The sequence below is a fragment of the Heterocephalus glaber genome, unplaced genomic scaffold (genome assembly GCF_053883595.1).
Source record: "Heterocephalus glaber isolate CG9 unplaced genomic scaffold, H.glaber_assembly_v1.0 deba00001666, whole genome shotgun sequence".
NCBI classification, from domain to species: Eukaryota; Metazoa; Chordata; class Mammalia; order Rodentia; family Bathyergidae; genus Heterocephalus; species Heterocephalus glaber.
The window spans coordinates 15,350,167-15,366,028 of NW_028258406.1; the positions used below are offsets into that span (position 1 = coordinate 15,350,167).

The 15,862-nt window shown below is 37.8% G+C and overlaps 1 protein-coding gene and 1 pseudogene across 1 annotated transcript in view; both read left to right on the plus strand.

Moving 5' to 3' along the window:
• Gtf2f2 (general transcription factor IIF subunit 2) overlaps nucleotides 1-15,862 on the plus strand; it is a 148,628-nt gene that overhangs the window by 90,482 nt on the left and 42,284 nt on the right. The window lies entirely within an intron of this gene.
• The window catches only part of LOC106009331 (NADH dehydrogenase [ubiquinone] 1 alpha subcomplex assembly factor 4 pseudogene), a 29,654-nt pseudogene that overhangs the window by 555 nt on the left and 13,237 nt on the right, over nucleotides 1-15,862 (plus strand).

Below are 15,862 nucleotides of genomic sequence, written 5' to 3' on the forward strand. Positions count from 1 at the left end.
GTGGTCTGGAGAAAAAATTCTAATTAGCTAGTAGACTCCACATAGGCCAAATTTTTTAAATTTAAATTTCAATACAGTCATGTGACACGTGGTGGAAATATGATCTGAGAAATATTTTATTAGGCAGTTTCATCCGTGGGTATTGCAAAGTACTATATAGAGTGCCAACTTCTAAGTGCAGACTGAAAAGGTGTACGTCAATCATCTGTGATGGCCCCTTGATAGTATCCAAATACGCAGTTAAACACGAGATACATGAGGCTACCACTGGCATAGCAGCACACTGTTTTACAGTAAACTCTTTTATACAAGTAGGATTATGCTCTAAAGGATGGAAAGCACAGCATGTTATGATAAGTACCTAAAACACTAACAGTCATTTATTACACTATCGAGTACTGTGTACTATACATAGTCGTATGTGCTTCTTCTGGAAACATACCCTTCTCTCCTTTGATCTCAGTGACTCTTCCTTCCCAACCCACTGATGAGCTCCAGCCTAGTCTCTATCTACTTCTCTTCCTATAGTTTTAAACACAATCTACATATGGATTCTTTCCAGATTCCAGCCTGTAACTCTGATCTCTCCCCTTCCCCTCCTGCCACCCCTAATCCTTTGAACCTTTTCTTTGTATTTCAGATTATCACTTATTTGTTTTAATCATTTTAATCCTTATTTACACTTTCAGTTTCTCACACTAGAGAAACTATTCAGTATTTACACCTGTGGGTCCTATTTATTTCACTTAAGAGGATGGCCTCAATGTGCATCCATTTAGCTGTAAATGTCTCTAGTTTCTCATTCTTTGTGGCTGAGTAGTAGTACTCCATTTTATTAAAAAAATACCACATCTTCTTTATCCAGTCTCCAGTTGTTGGGAACTTGGGTTGTTTCCAAGCTTTAACTATTATAACCTGTGTTGCTATAAACATGGGTGCACATATATCACTGTGGTATGACTCTTAATTCTTTTGGGAAGATACCCAGCAGTGGGATAGCTGGGTCAAATGGGACCTCTAAGCTTAGTTCTTTGAGATATCTCCATACTGATTTCCACAGTGGTTGCACCATTCCTTTCTCCCCACGCCCCCTCCAGCATTTGTTTTTGGATGATTTCTTTATAATAGCTATTCTTTCTGGGGTGAGGTGGAATCTCAGTGTTGTTTTCATCTGCATCTCTCAAATGACCAGTGATGTTGAACATTTTTTCATATATTTGTTTGCTGCTTTTACTTCTTTGTCTGAGAAATGTCTGTTCATTTCAGATGCCCATTTTTGAATTGGGTCTTTGAATTGGGGGGGGTCTGATTTTTTTCAGTTCTTTATATATTCTAGATAGTAGTCCTTTGTCTAAGGTATAGCTGCTGAAAATTTTTTCCCACATTGTAGGTTATCTGTTAGCTCTGTTGGTGGTTTTTCTTGCAGTGCAGAAGCTTTTTAATAAGATGAGATCCCAGTTGTTGATTCTTCGTGCTAACTCCTGTGCTACTGAGGATTTGTTCATAAAGTCTTTTCCTATGCCAGTGTCTTCAAGAGTTCTACCTAACTTATCTTCCAGCAAATTTAATGTTTCTGTCTTAATATTTAGATCTTTAATCCACTTCAATCTTAGTTTAGTGCATGGTGATAGGTATGGGTCTAGTTTTAATCTTTGGCAGGTTGAAATCCAGTTTTTCCAACACCATTTATTTTGTTTTGTTTTGTTTTTGGTACCAGGGATCGAACTCGAGTCCTTGAGCTTGCGCAGCAGGCAGCAAAACCACTGAGCTAAATCCCCGGCCCCCTCCAACACCATTTATTAAATAGGCTATCTTTCTTCCAATGATGGTGGTTGGCTCCTTTGTCAAAGATGAGGTGGCTGAGCATATCTGTAGTTGTTTCTGCATCTTCTAATCTATTCCACTGATCCTCAGGTCTGTTTCTTTGCCTGTACTGTGCTGTTTTTATCACAGTAGCTTTGTAGTATAGTTTCAAGTTGGGGATTGTAATACCCCCAGCCATGTTTCTGTTCCCTAGAATTGCTTTTGTTATTCTAGGTCTCTTCTGGTTCCAAATTAATTTTTCTGGCTTGTTTTTCATCCTAACCTTGGATTTCTTTTGGCCATGACTTATCCTGGTCCTTGAGTGTGGGTGGGGGACCTTATGGAAAGGTAGTTTAGGTTTAAGGATTAAGTAAAAGGAAGTATGCAATTCTTATGTTAATCATGGTACCTATGACCTTCCAGATCCAGTTTCTTTGCTTTTGTCTTTGTAATTGCTTGAGTCTAGCTGCAGAGGTAGAAGCTGTCTATTAATTTTTAGTAAGGCTCAATGAGACCTTCATCCTATCTTGTCCCTACCTGCAGGGCTCTGTGTCCCCACAGTAGGAAAGTTAAGCGATTTACCCAGGCTCATAATTTATAAAAGGCAAAGGTGGAATTTGGACCCAATCTGGGTGATCAGTAGGAAGAGAGAAGGGAGCTTGTGCCGTCTGTTTCCTTTCTTATGTTAAAAGAACTTTAGTCTAAAGCCCCACAACTTAAACTAGTCTCATGAGTACTGATATAGGGCGTATGATATAGGACCTCCAAATGATATAAGGGAAATATAACTCTCAACCTGTTAGATATGTAATACGCCGAGTTTGTGTGCTCTAAAATCAAAGAATGATTCTGGAACAATGGAGGCTAAAGAGTAGGAAATATTTATTGAAAGATAGCTTCTGTCTAAGAGAAACAGAAGGGGACCCAGAAAGTAGGTTGCCTGGGGACACCACTTCTCAAGGGAGTTTTATAGAGCAAAACCATGAGGTGAGGCAGGTATATAAGGTAGGACAAAACTGTAGTCAACTAATAAGATTACAGATATGGTCTCTTAGGCATTATTGATCCAATAGAAAGTCACAAGGTGGATGTGAGGTGGGACAAAACTGTGGTCAACCAATAAGATTATGAGTACAGTTGCTTAGGTAATATTGATTAAATGAAGGATTGAAGAAGAATTTTCTGGGAAGGAATGGGCTAGGGAGGTTTTGGTCCCCACCCAAGGTGATCGATGCCTGTTTAGAACATCAGTCACTGCTGTTCATCCCTAGGGGAAGTATGAAGGTGTAGTCATTTCTCCTGGTCTTGAAGCCTGACATTCAAGGAATGGCCGTCCAGCCACAGTTGTTCTTATTTTCTGCATGGACTCTCTCAGGGGCCCAGCCCTGTCTGACTGCCTGTAGTATTTTAACTAAGCTGTCTATAGTAGTACCATGGTTTTGTTACATTATGAAATAAATATAGTAATATTTATAGAATGTACGTAAGATAGTTAACTGTTTTGTTGTTTCAGTTTGGAAGTTTCATCTAATTTCTGATCCTGAAATTTAAAAGTAAACTTTGATATCATGACTTAATTGAATTCCAAAGGTATATCTGTAGAAGAGAGACAGAACACTGAGCATGGTATCATTTTATATATCTATGCAGTTTTTTGGTTGGTTGATTTTGGTTTGTTTGTTTGTTGCAGTACTGGAAATTGAACATAGAACCTTCACACTGAGCTATAGCTGCAGCCCTTTAAAAAATTTTTTTTTATTTTGAGACAGAGTCTTACTGAGTTGCTAAGTTACCCAGGCTACACTCTCAAGGAGGACTTGCAGTCCTCTTGCCTCAGCCTCCCAGAATGCTTGAATTATAGGTGCACCCAAGCTCCCAACACCGCCCCCCCCATAAGCTATTAGAAACATTTTAAAATTTTTTATTTAGAGACAGGGCTTCACTAAGTTGCTAACTTGGCCAGGCTGGGCTGAAATTTATAATCCTCCTGTCTCAGCCTCCCAAGGTATTATTTTTCTTTATGAAGTTTGTGTGAAATCTGGAGTGCTTTGGGTAGTTTTGCTGAATTAATATATATGCCATTTCAGAGATCTGCTTCTCTGTAATGTACCCAGATACTACAATTGTCATATCCCATGCACTTTTTTATGACTTTAAAGGCCTCAGAATGTCTAAAATCCTTTTCTTGTAACATGTTATAGACTTGAGGAAAACCTGAAGGATGAAATTAATAATCAAACAAACTTTTCAAACTGAAAAATAGTAGATTTGTCATAAAAAATGGGAAAGGGTGATGAGGGCTCAGGAAGCTTATACAAAACAAAATAAACCAGTGAATGTTAGTACTCAACTCCACAAGGACAGTACTTTTCTGTGTACTTCATTCATGGGTGCTCCTCTAGTTTTTGTGGTCTTTAGAAGAGTACTTGGCACCTAGTAGGTGTACAATAAATATTTCTTGAGTAAAAGAAGAAATAAAAGCTGTGAGGTTTGGGTTTATGCCTTTGTGTCATACAGGCTGCCAAGGGCTTTGGTCGTAGTGAGCCTTTCCTTTTTAAGCTGTTGTGTGCTAAGGTGATTTATCTACTTCTGTTAACTTCCCCATACCTCATAAACTTCCAAGTGTTATTTTTCACTCATCCATTGAATAGATATTTACTGCACATCTAATGTATACCAAGCAGTGTAACATTAAAAAGCAACCGGAGCTTACCTTTTTTATGGAAAATGGACCATATTAATTTAATGTAATTAAAAGTTTAATGTATTTTATGCTGTATAAGAGGTTGGCATAGACAGTAACTAGTAACTACTAAATATTGGAAAACATTAATACGATGAAGTCAAAGAAAGAATTGTAGGCTTTGAATAAAGAGAGGAGTGAGAGAGTCCAGGCGGGAATGACACAGTATAGTTAGGGATAAAGCAGTAGGAGTATTTAGGAAACTGAATAGACATCCTGGTAAAGTAGAAAAGGATACAGATAAAGGATAGTGCACAAAACTGGCCAGTATATTGGGCTAATTCAGAGTATTTCAATGCTACACTGAACAGGCCAGGCTTCATCTAGTAAGAACCACTGTATTATTACTCTAAGAGAGGTTTCTAGGTCTCCTGGGGCTCTGTCCTTGACATGTTCTCTTTTGATTGCTGGCCTTAGTCTTCTTTGTAGGTACCTAGTAATCTCCAGAACTGTTTCCCACTATGTTGTCTTGCTAAGTGATTCTTGCCAAGTAATAGATACATAGATATGTATGAATGTATATGTGTGGCAACTCCAAAATTTGTATCTCCAGCCTAGACTTTGTTCTTAGTCACTTCACTCATTGCTGGGACAAAATATCTGACACCTACAGCTTAAAAGAGGAGAGGTTTATTTTGGTTTATATTTCAGCCAATAATCCACTGGCTCTAAGGCAGAACGCATCACAGAGGGGCCGGACGGACCAGAAGCAGAGAGTGAGGGTAGGAGTCAGGGAGGCAGATAAACCTTTTCAGTCCACACCCCCCAGTGACTTGCCTTTTCTGACCAGACCTATCTGCTAACACAAGTCAACTAGCTATAAGACCGCATAATCAAATCACTTTCCAAAAGCCCCACCTATGAGTACACGAGGCCCTTGGGGGACTTATAGATATAAACTATAACTTGCTCCTGAGTCTCATATTCATTTATGCAACATTATCCTTAATAGTACCACTTGGATGTCTCATATGCTTCTTAACATGCTTAAAGGTGAATTCTTGGTTATTGACCACCCCACCTCTTAATACCCTGCCTCTTACCATGCCTCCTCATCTTCACCATTTTCACTCAGTGAGTCTAGTAAAAAACTGAGAGTTATTCATGTTTCTCTTTTCATTGCAAGACATATCTAGTCTCTTGACAAGTCTTGTGAGCTGGATCAACACAATACACTCTGAATCCTACAACACAAGGTTTAACGCTACAACACTAGGTTAAGCTTTCATTTTTGTTCCTGAATATAGAATATTTAAGAATAACTACATAATTTACAGAACTTAGTGAAAATGTGGGGCCCCTTGCTCACAAATTATTAAGAATTTCAAAATGGTGCCAACAGTGCATTAAAGCAAGCCATGGGGCAGTCTCCATGGATGGCCAGTGTGACTGCATAGGGCACCTGACCATGAGGCTGGCCCTAACTAGTGGGTCGCTCCCTGGCTTGCCCCATATAGGCCATTCTTCATAGGTCAGTCAGAGTGAGTAATGTAGATCTGATCATACCACTTCCCTGCTCATTGCAGTTAAACTTTGCAAGATTTGGCATGATCTGCCTTGGAGTCTCTGTGACCTGAACCTGAAGCTTCTTCAGCCTCTGCTTCTACCATGCTCCTTTCTCATTCACTGGGCAGCAGCTAACATGGCCACCTTTGGTCCATTAAGAACAAGAACAGTCCCACCTCAGGTCTTCTTTCTGCCTAAGCGCAATCCTTTCACCAGATCTTAAAGTGGCAACTTCCTTTCCCTCCTTTAGTTCTCAGTTCATGTGGCTCCTCTCAGAAATTCCCTGACCATTTCTAGAAGAAATAGCATAGCCTTGTTTCCACTTTAACTTACTGTGCTATTATTGTATTCTTAACACTTAGTACTTTATAGAACTATCTTTATTTATTAATTATTGACTATGTATATCCACATCACCTAACATAGTACCTGGCATACAATAGTGCTCAATAAATATTTGTTGAATGAATGAGTGTTTATTATAATCATCTAGCCTCTTTGATTTTGGAGATTTATCTAAAGTTAAGAGGGTCTTCTTTTTTAAAATTCTAATCATTTTTGTTGTTGAGTTTTCATAACATTTAACACAGCTATGTGTGTGTGTGACCAAGGATTGAACCTAGCAAGCACTGAGCTATGTCCCCAACTCTTATTTGTATTTTATTTTGAGATAGGGTCTTGCTAAATTGCTAGGCTGTCCTCAAACTTGCATTCCTCCTGCTTCAGCCTCCCAAGTAGCTAGCATTACAAATGTGCACCATCATACACAGATTATATTAACTTTAATCTAATGAAAGAAATCCTTTTTAAAGTAGCATATCTTTGGTATGCCATGTTATAGGATACATACACGTGCTAGAGTGCTATAGTTTGGATCTTAAATGTCCCCCAAAGGCCTATATGGCAGTATTGAAGGGTGATAGAAATTAAGAGATAGGACCTTGTGGAAGATCTTAGATCCTTGGGATTATGCCTTCAAAAGGCATAATGGGACTCAGCCCCTACTTCCTCTTTTCTCTGTCCCAGCCATGAGGTAGGCACTTTTACTCCCCACACTCCCCACCATGAAATGCTGCCTCATCACAGTCCCAAAAACATTGGGGCCAACCACCCATGGACTGAAACCTCTAAAACTATGAACCCTAATAACCCTTTCCTCTTTATAAATTAATTATCTCAGGTATTTTTATAGTAACAGAAAACTGACTAGCACACATAGTTTTGACAAAGAATTAAAGATGTCATTATTACCAGTTGAAACTAAAGTTAAAACTATATGATGAACAGAATTTCCTCTCAAAATCAATATTGTATCCCAAAATATCAAAGATTTCAGAGCCAAAACTTCACAAATTTGTATAAACTGTAAGCACCTATTATGTACCTACCAACACTCAGAAGTGAAAAGATAAGGCATTTTTTTTCCTGACTTTGGTTGCTCCCTGTAGATAATTATTTTGATAAGCAATATTCTGTATAGTTAAATGTGCCTCACAAACCATGACTAGACCTTTTAGCTCTTCATAGTCCAAACGTTGCAGTTGAGCAGGAGAAGCACACACTTGTGTGCACATGTGCCTCTCATGAGGCTGACGTGAACAAAAAATACTGGAAATTAGTTTACAAATCTATTGTTTACCAGTACTGTCTGATACGTACACCATTTTTGGAGGAGGTGGTTGTAGTGACAGACAAATGCTGTTGTTCACAGAATTTTCAATTCTTACTTCATAATTACATTAAAGGCCATATGGTGTTTTATTGTAGCTTCTTAAATTACTAGCAGTTTATACTTCTCTTTGTGTTATCATTAGTGCATTTCAGTAGCTCTGTTTTTTGTAATGCAAACTTTAGATACTCCTTTTTCATAAAAACATTACCCTATAAGATGAAAGTAATTCATGGAATACAGTGCTGTGACTTTCCCAGATATCCCTGGGAGCTCTAAATGGTGAATAAATGATAGTATGTGGTAATACATTTGTTCAAATATGTAAAATACATAAAATAACTATTGCTAACCATGTTAACAAATAATTGACTTTGTTTCAGTGACATAATTTTGAAAATAATTTTTGTTGGTTTAGTATAGTAATATTTTCCTTTCTGGAACTTCAGAGGAATAAGTTATTTCTGTTAGTTGAGTTTTCCAAATAGTTGTTATTAAACTCTTTCAAAAGTTTGTAACTGTAAAAAAAAAGTCTGATTAATGAATAAAAATCTTTCTAAACAATACTATATTTTATACCTATATCCATACCTCATATGTGGAGTTTATTGATGACATAATTTAGCTTTCTCTTTAACTTAGGTTTTTTATATGAACATCTATTTTTTAATTATGTGGTAGATGCCTTTAAATACTGTCAAGATGAATAGAGTTATAACCCTTCACAGGATGGACCACAGAGTATTATGGTTTGTAAGTTAGTTTGCTTGTTTTTTTGTTTTTGTTTTTTGTTGTGTTTTGTTTGTTTGTTTTGCAGAACCAGGGATCAAACCCAGGACCTTGTGCTTGCCAGGCAGGTGCAGTGCCACTGAACTACATCCCCAGTTTGCTTGTTTTATATAGTTCTTCAGTCCTCCTATCAGCTGTCATTTTGGCATACTGATTGTGTTACTATCTGTTGCAGTCCCTATCTTTTTCATGATTTAGTGTTTTTAATTTCCTGTGAGCTCAAAGTTCAGCTTTAAAATTCCATTAGAATGAATAGTGTGTGTAAAATAAGACTGAATAAACTCTAGATGAAGGTCTGATGGGCTTGCCTATGAGTCGAGTGCCCAGAGCTGTCATTTTTGGCCTTGTGACATCTGTTTTGGTTGCTGCTGAGACACCTCCTTTTTTTTTCCCCTCTTCATGTTTCTAGTTGGAGCATATGTCATTGTATATAATAAATCACAAAAGAGAAAATATGTAGAATATCTCCTTTGGGCCACTTTGACATGATAGATATATTTGTGCCATTTATCTCAAACTCAGATATATAATAAAGTACCACTAATTAAATTTCCTAATATCTTTCTGAGTATTTTGCTTGAAACTGAATCATGTAAGTAAATGAGCTCTATTAAGCTGTTAATTGCCAAAGCTTGTTTCTTTGCTCTTTATTCAAATCTCTGTCATCAATGAAGCATACAATTTCAAAATCATTATTGAGTGTTGACAACACGTCAAGGTTTTTTGTAGTCAATTCCCAGTGTACATTCATTGAACTTCCAATATATATTGAGGGACACCTTTGTCCAGCATTGTCAGACATTGTGCCTACAGGGCATAAGAAACACAGGATTTCTGTTTATGGGGCCTACATAGTGCCCGGTCTTTCTCAGATTTTTGTGTGGATATACAAATTATCTGGGGATTTTGTTTAAAAAGTAAATTCTAAAACTAAGCTCCCAGATTTATAGACTCAGGAGTTCTGAGTTGGAACTAGAAATACAGATTGTTTACAGGCAATCTAGTAATTCTGATATAGATAGTCCTCAGAGGATGTTTTGAGAAATACTAGGCTGACATGTCTAAACTACAATGATGTACCACATAATAATGTTCTGGCAAGAAGGGACCACATATACAATGGTGATCCCGTAAGATTATATCACCTAATGACATTGTAGCTGTCTTAGTTTGTATAGTATATACACTCTGATGTTCATACAACTATGAAGTCACCTAACAATGTACTTTTTAGAATGTGTCCCACTGTTAAGCAGTGCATGGTTAGATCTCAAAAGTCTATAGTTTAAAATACCCCTGGGCTAGGGATTTTGCTCAGTGGTCCCTGCACCTGCCTTGCAAGCGCAAGGTCCTGAGTTCCATCCCCGGTACCAAAAAAATAAAAAATAAAAATACCCCACCAACAGTTGATCTTTCTTATAAAATAACATTGGCCTATGACAGGCTGTCATCCAAACACAAAAACACATCTTTGCTACAGTAAAGGTGAAGCATTTCTACTCAAGAAAAATGAAATGTTATAGAACATATGTGAAGTATGCTGTGTACCAGAAGTTTTGTTCGGTTGCCTTCAAGAGAGGATTCTGGGGCCGGGGATTTAACTCAGTGGTTTTGTCACCTCCTGTGCAAGCGCAAGGACCCGAGTTCGATCCCCGGTACCAAAAAAAAAAAAAAAGAGAGAGAGGATTCTGGGTGGCTAGAGGAGACTTTTTTTTTTTTTTTTTTTTGTACCAGGATCAAACTCGGGACCTTGCGCTTGCAAGGCAGGTGCCAGAACCACTGAGCTAAATCTCCAGCCCTTGAGACTTGTTTTTAATCATGAATCCTTTTGTTCCTTCCAAATTCTATACCAAGTGACTGTATTGCCTAAGCAAAATTATTCATTTATTTATCTCTTTATTTAGGTGTTTTGAGACAAGGTCCCACCATGTAGTCGTATAGTTCAGGCTGGCCTTAAACTCACTATGTAGGCCCAGGCTGGCCTCAAACTTGCAGCAATCCTGCCTCAACCTCCTGAGTGCTGGGATTACAGCCATGAGCCACGACACCCAGCTTCTAACCAAAAATAAATTTGAGATTTAAGATATTTTAATGTCTAGAACATATAATCCCTAGAATATTAGGATCCCCAGTACTCTTCTCTTTAAACCTTTTTCTTAATTTTTCTTATCTTTTTGGTCTTGTGTGAGATGGGTTTTTGTTCCAATCAATAAATACCTGAGATAATCAACTTAAAGGAATAAAGATTTATTTTGGCTCACAATTTGAGAGGTTTCAGTCCATTATCACTTGGCTTTGTTGCTTCTAGGCCTGTGGCAAGGCAGAAACATCATGAGAAAAAGACATGGTGAGGGAAGCTGCTCACCTCATAGCAACCAGGAAGCAGAGGGAGGGAAGAGACCCAGAGGGGAAGGGGTCAGGGACAAGATCCACCCTTCAAGGGCACATCTCTAGTGACTCACTTCCTCCAGCTAGGTCCCACCACTTAGAAACACAGCCATCTCTGTGTTTATTCAAGCCTTTATTTCTTTTCAGAATAATGTTTCTTTCAGAGGGTTGAGCATTGTTGATAAATTTTTGGTATGTTTGTGTTTTTATTATTATAAATGCTTTTCCTTTAATAAATACAGTATAGCTAGGATATAGGAAAGCTGCTTTGGTATGTTTGTACTATTCCCAGACTATCATTTTTCAGTTGCCTCTCATTATTGAGGCATATAATTGTATTTATTTTCTGCAAATGTATAGTGACAATTAAAAAGTATTTAATTAAAAATATGAAACAATTTCTGAGATCAATATGAGATAGTAAATTTTTTGTTTTGTTTTTTGAGTGGTATGGGGAATTGAACTCAGTGCCTTTGTTACACCCTTAACCCTGTTACATTTTTTTATTTTTGAAGCAGGGTCTCACTTGGTCGCTAACTTGCCCGGGCTGGGCTTGAATTTGTGATTCTCCTGCCTCAGTTTCCCTGAGTGCTGGGAATACTGACATATGCTACCACAGCTGACTTAAAATATATATTCAGCTTCAGCTTATTGACTTTTCTACAGAGAAGACAAAATTCAGCAGTAAGGAACTTGGATTGTAAAGCTACAAGTTATCTAAAACATGATTTCATAGGTATATATGAATGTGAAAACTTATAAAATTGTACACTATAAACATCTGTAGTTGATTTTATACCTCAGTAAAACCCTAAAAACCCATTTATCACAAAACTCTTGCTTGGTTTCCTCTCTAATACTTTTGCCTTCGTCTGCTTTCACAAACTATTCCTCTGACGGTTTTTTGCTGACAAACTTTGAAGAAACTGTAGATCAGCAGCACTACCCTGTAGCGCCTGACAGGTAATAGGCACTGAATGTATTAAATGGAACGTCATTGAGTAACACACTGGATCAGTTTTCCTTCTTCAGCACGGTGTTTGTGCTCACTTTTTAGGTGACTTTGGGAATACTGAATCCTCTGGTGACAGCTGTAATGAAGAGATGAGTAAAACACATAAGAAAAGGGGGCAGTTGCCTGGGAGTGAGGAAAGGCTTTTCTGGGGAGGTGATGGCTCAAGTTGGAGTTTGCTATGCAAAGAAGGGAGACTAAGGATTAGAGAACAAGGTGACAAATTCCCGTAATCCCAAGTGTGAGGAATCCTAGCAGTTCCCGAGGCTCTTCCTTTCAGGGGTTAGTTTGTCTCTCCTGCTCCTCCTCACAGTTGTAGCTTTTGGATCTTGGTTTCCCCAGCAGTACCCAACACCTAGCCAGAATGGTGTTAGTCTCCAGAAACCTCAGGAAATCGGTGCCACATGTCTGCTTACTGCATTCACATACTGTTATTCCCTTTCACCCCCTAGTACTAAGCAGCTCATCTTCCTCCTTGTTTATTATTCTCCATGATACCTGTCTCTGTCTATCCTGGCTTATTCTTATTGCTGTCAAAATGAACTTTCATTTTAAAATTAACCTGTTCCTGAGGCTGGGGATATAGCTGAGTGGTAAACACATGCCTCACATTTGGGAGGTCCTGGATTCCATCCCAGTACTGCAAGGAAATAAAAAAAAAGGAGGAGGAGGAGGAGGGGATCCTTTCCTTTACTTCCTCTTGTTTAAAATTTACTCCTAATATAACAGCTTGCATGCAAGACTTCTTTAGCCTGACTTTAATCTCGTTTATCTTCTCCCCCTGTCCTTCTTTCTCTTGCTCTCTTCCTCTTTTCCTCTCACTTGCCCTCTCACTTGCCCTCTCACTTTCTTGCTGTCTTTTGTTTTCCCTTTCTCTTTCTCCCTGTCTTTGTGAACTTTCAAGATTCTTCACTATTCCTGTAATTTGCTGTTCTCCTTTCTGCCCCTTATCCCTATCCCCCTTTGCACAGCAGTCTCCTATCCTAGCAAGGCCATCACCTCCCCAGAAAAGCTTTCCCTTCATCCTCTAGGCAACTACCCCATCTTTTCATGATTTTACTTACCTCGGACAAGTCTATTGAGAGATGTAGAAATGTGAGATCCGTTTGAAAATAAGGATTTTTATTGGTGGTAGAAGGTGGCTGGTAAGCAGATGATGTGAAGGGAAAAGATGGAGCAAGGAAGGTGCTGGAATGATGAAGATGAGTTGTTAGAGATCTGCCAGAAGAAAAGAAACCTAGTCAGAAGAACAAAGGGCCAGGCTTGGTGGTACATGCCTGTAATCCCAGCGCTTGGGAGGCTGAGGCAGGAGGATTGCTGTGAGTTCGAAACCAGCCTGGGCTATATAGTGAATTTGAGCCGAGCCTTAACTGCATAGCGAGACCCTGTCTCCAAAAGAAAAGGCAGGGGGCAAATTCAGTAATGGGAGTTTTTTTTGGTCCTCTCATTTTAGAGATATTCATAATACAATTAAGTGTATTCTGAACTCTATAAAGAATTAGATATAAGATACAGATTACATACATTCCTCCCCCAAACTGTAAATTTAACAAGGAAGGTAAAATAGATACCTAAGAAGTTAGAATAAAGAAATTAATAATGGCAGCCTAAGTGTGGTTGGGATGAATATGGTAGGAGAGGTAATTCTAATACTTAATAGTAATGGTATGTTTCTTTTTTAAATCTAACTGGAGCTAGTACATTTAATGTACTTATCAGATATGAGATGCTGGTGCTGTAATTGTTCTTTTTTTAGTATATATTTAGACGTTTCGTGGTGGGGATGCTTTGGCAATTGTTTTTGGTGGTGCTGGGGATTGAACCTAGGACCTCACACACATGCTATGCAAACACTGCCAGTAAGCTACGCCCCCAGGCCCATAATTTTTTTTTTTCTTAATTTTTTTTCCAATACGTTTATTGGTACATTTTCGGTATAAAATACAGTTACATTCATCATTGGGATCTTGTACCTTTACATGAATATCTTGGTTCTTATTTTTTTCCCCTTCCCTTGCCCACCCTTCCCTATTTGCAAAGACCTTGTTTCCATGTTTTTTCCTCTTCATATTTTTTCCTTTCCCTTCTTTCCCTTCCCCTACCCCTCCCAATTCCCCTGGTCTTTTAGACCTTTTCTTCCTGTTACACAATATCAGTTATACATTTTTTAAATTACAATTTTTTTTTGTATTAAATTCTTTTATTGGTACATTGTAGGTATACAACACAATTACATTTTTCATTGGGAATTGTACCTTTATATAATGCATCTTGGTTCTTATTTTTACCCTATTCCTAGCCCTCCCTTCACGCCCTCCACCCTTCCCTATTTACAAAGACTTTATTTCCATTTTTTCCATTTCTCAGCATTTTTTCCTTTCCCTTCTTTCCTTTCCCCTGCCCCTCCCACTACCCCTACCCCTTTGGACCTTTTCTTCCTATTTTACATTATAGATTATTCATACTAATAATTGGTACAGTTTAGGTATAAAATATAATGACATTCATCATTGGAAATTTGCACCTTTACATAGTCTCTCTTGGTTCTTATTTTTCACCCTTGCCCAGCCCTCCCTTCAACCCCTCCATTCCTCCCTATTTACCAGGATTTTGTTCCTATTTTTCCATTTTCTCATATTAATCCCATTCCCTTCTATCCTTTCCCTTAGCCCTCCCACTTCCTTCCCCTTTGCCCCTTTTCTTCCTATTTCACATTACCTATTATACATTAAATTACAATATTAAGATCTAGGAGACATTACCACAGATTTTACAGAATTTAAAAGGATATAGAAAGCATATTTCAAAAATCTGTTTTGAAATAAATTTGACAACTTCTAAGAAGTACCTTGGAAGACAAATTAATGAAACTAACTCTGGAGGAAATATAAAATTTGAATAGCACCTATTAAAGAAAGTATATTCCTAGCTTGAAAACCTACCTATATGACAACAGCAGGCTCATAAACATTTTAACTGATAAATTATATCAAACAAAGCAGAAAAAAGAAGGAACACTTCTCCCCTCATTTTAGGAACTCAACATTGTGCTAATCCTAAAACTGGATAAAGATAATAGAAGAAAAAAGTATGAATATAGATAGAAATTTGTTTAACAAAACAAACCATTGGAAATCAGATCTGGCAGTATGTAGAAAGTGGTTTTGTTATAGGGATGGCAGTGTTGGTTCAGCATTGGAAGATCCACCCCCAAAAGTCATTTAAACAGAGGAAAGGAAAAAGCCATATGATCCTGTCAGTAGTTGGAGAAAAAGTATCAGACTAAATTCTACAGCTGTTCATGGTAAAAGCTATCAGGAGCCTAGAAGTAGAACAGAACCTTCTCAACAGATTAAAGACATGTACTCCATACTTCCAGCGAGAATGCCTTATATAAATGGAGAAGATACAATGCTTTCTCCTTAATGTGGGGAACAAGGACAGATATGCTTACTCTTTATCTGTCCATTAAACTTTGAAACCTAGTCCCCACCAAAATAGTCTGGCAATAAAATGACACAACTAGGTTAGGATTGGCATGGCAGAAGCAAAATCTTTATATGTAGATGAAATGATCATCTACAGAGAAAATACTAAGAAATCTCTAGGAGCCCCTAGAACTTGTACTTGAATTTAGCAGGATTAGAAAACACAAGGTATATGTAAAAATTCAGGTCTGTGTATACTTGCTATAAATGAAGAATTGGATATTGAAATTTAAAAGTTATGTAGGAGTACAAAGAACCTAGAAAAGTTAAAAACAAAAACAGTGTTGTAAGACATTTAGTACCTAATTTTAAGACTTCTTCTAAAGCTACAGTAATCAAGGCATTGTTGGTGTAAGGAAAGACATGTAGATCATTTGAATAAAACAGAATCTAGAAATAGAACCACACATATATGGTCCACTGAGTTTTGAAAGATTATTTAACATTAGAATTTTATAGAATAT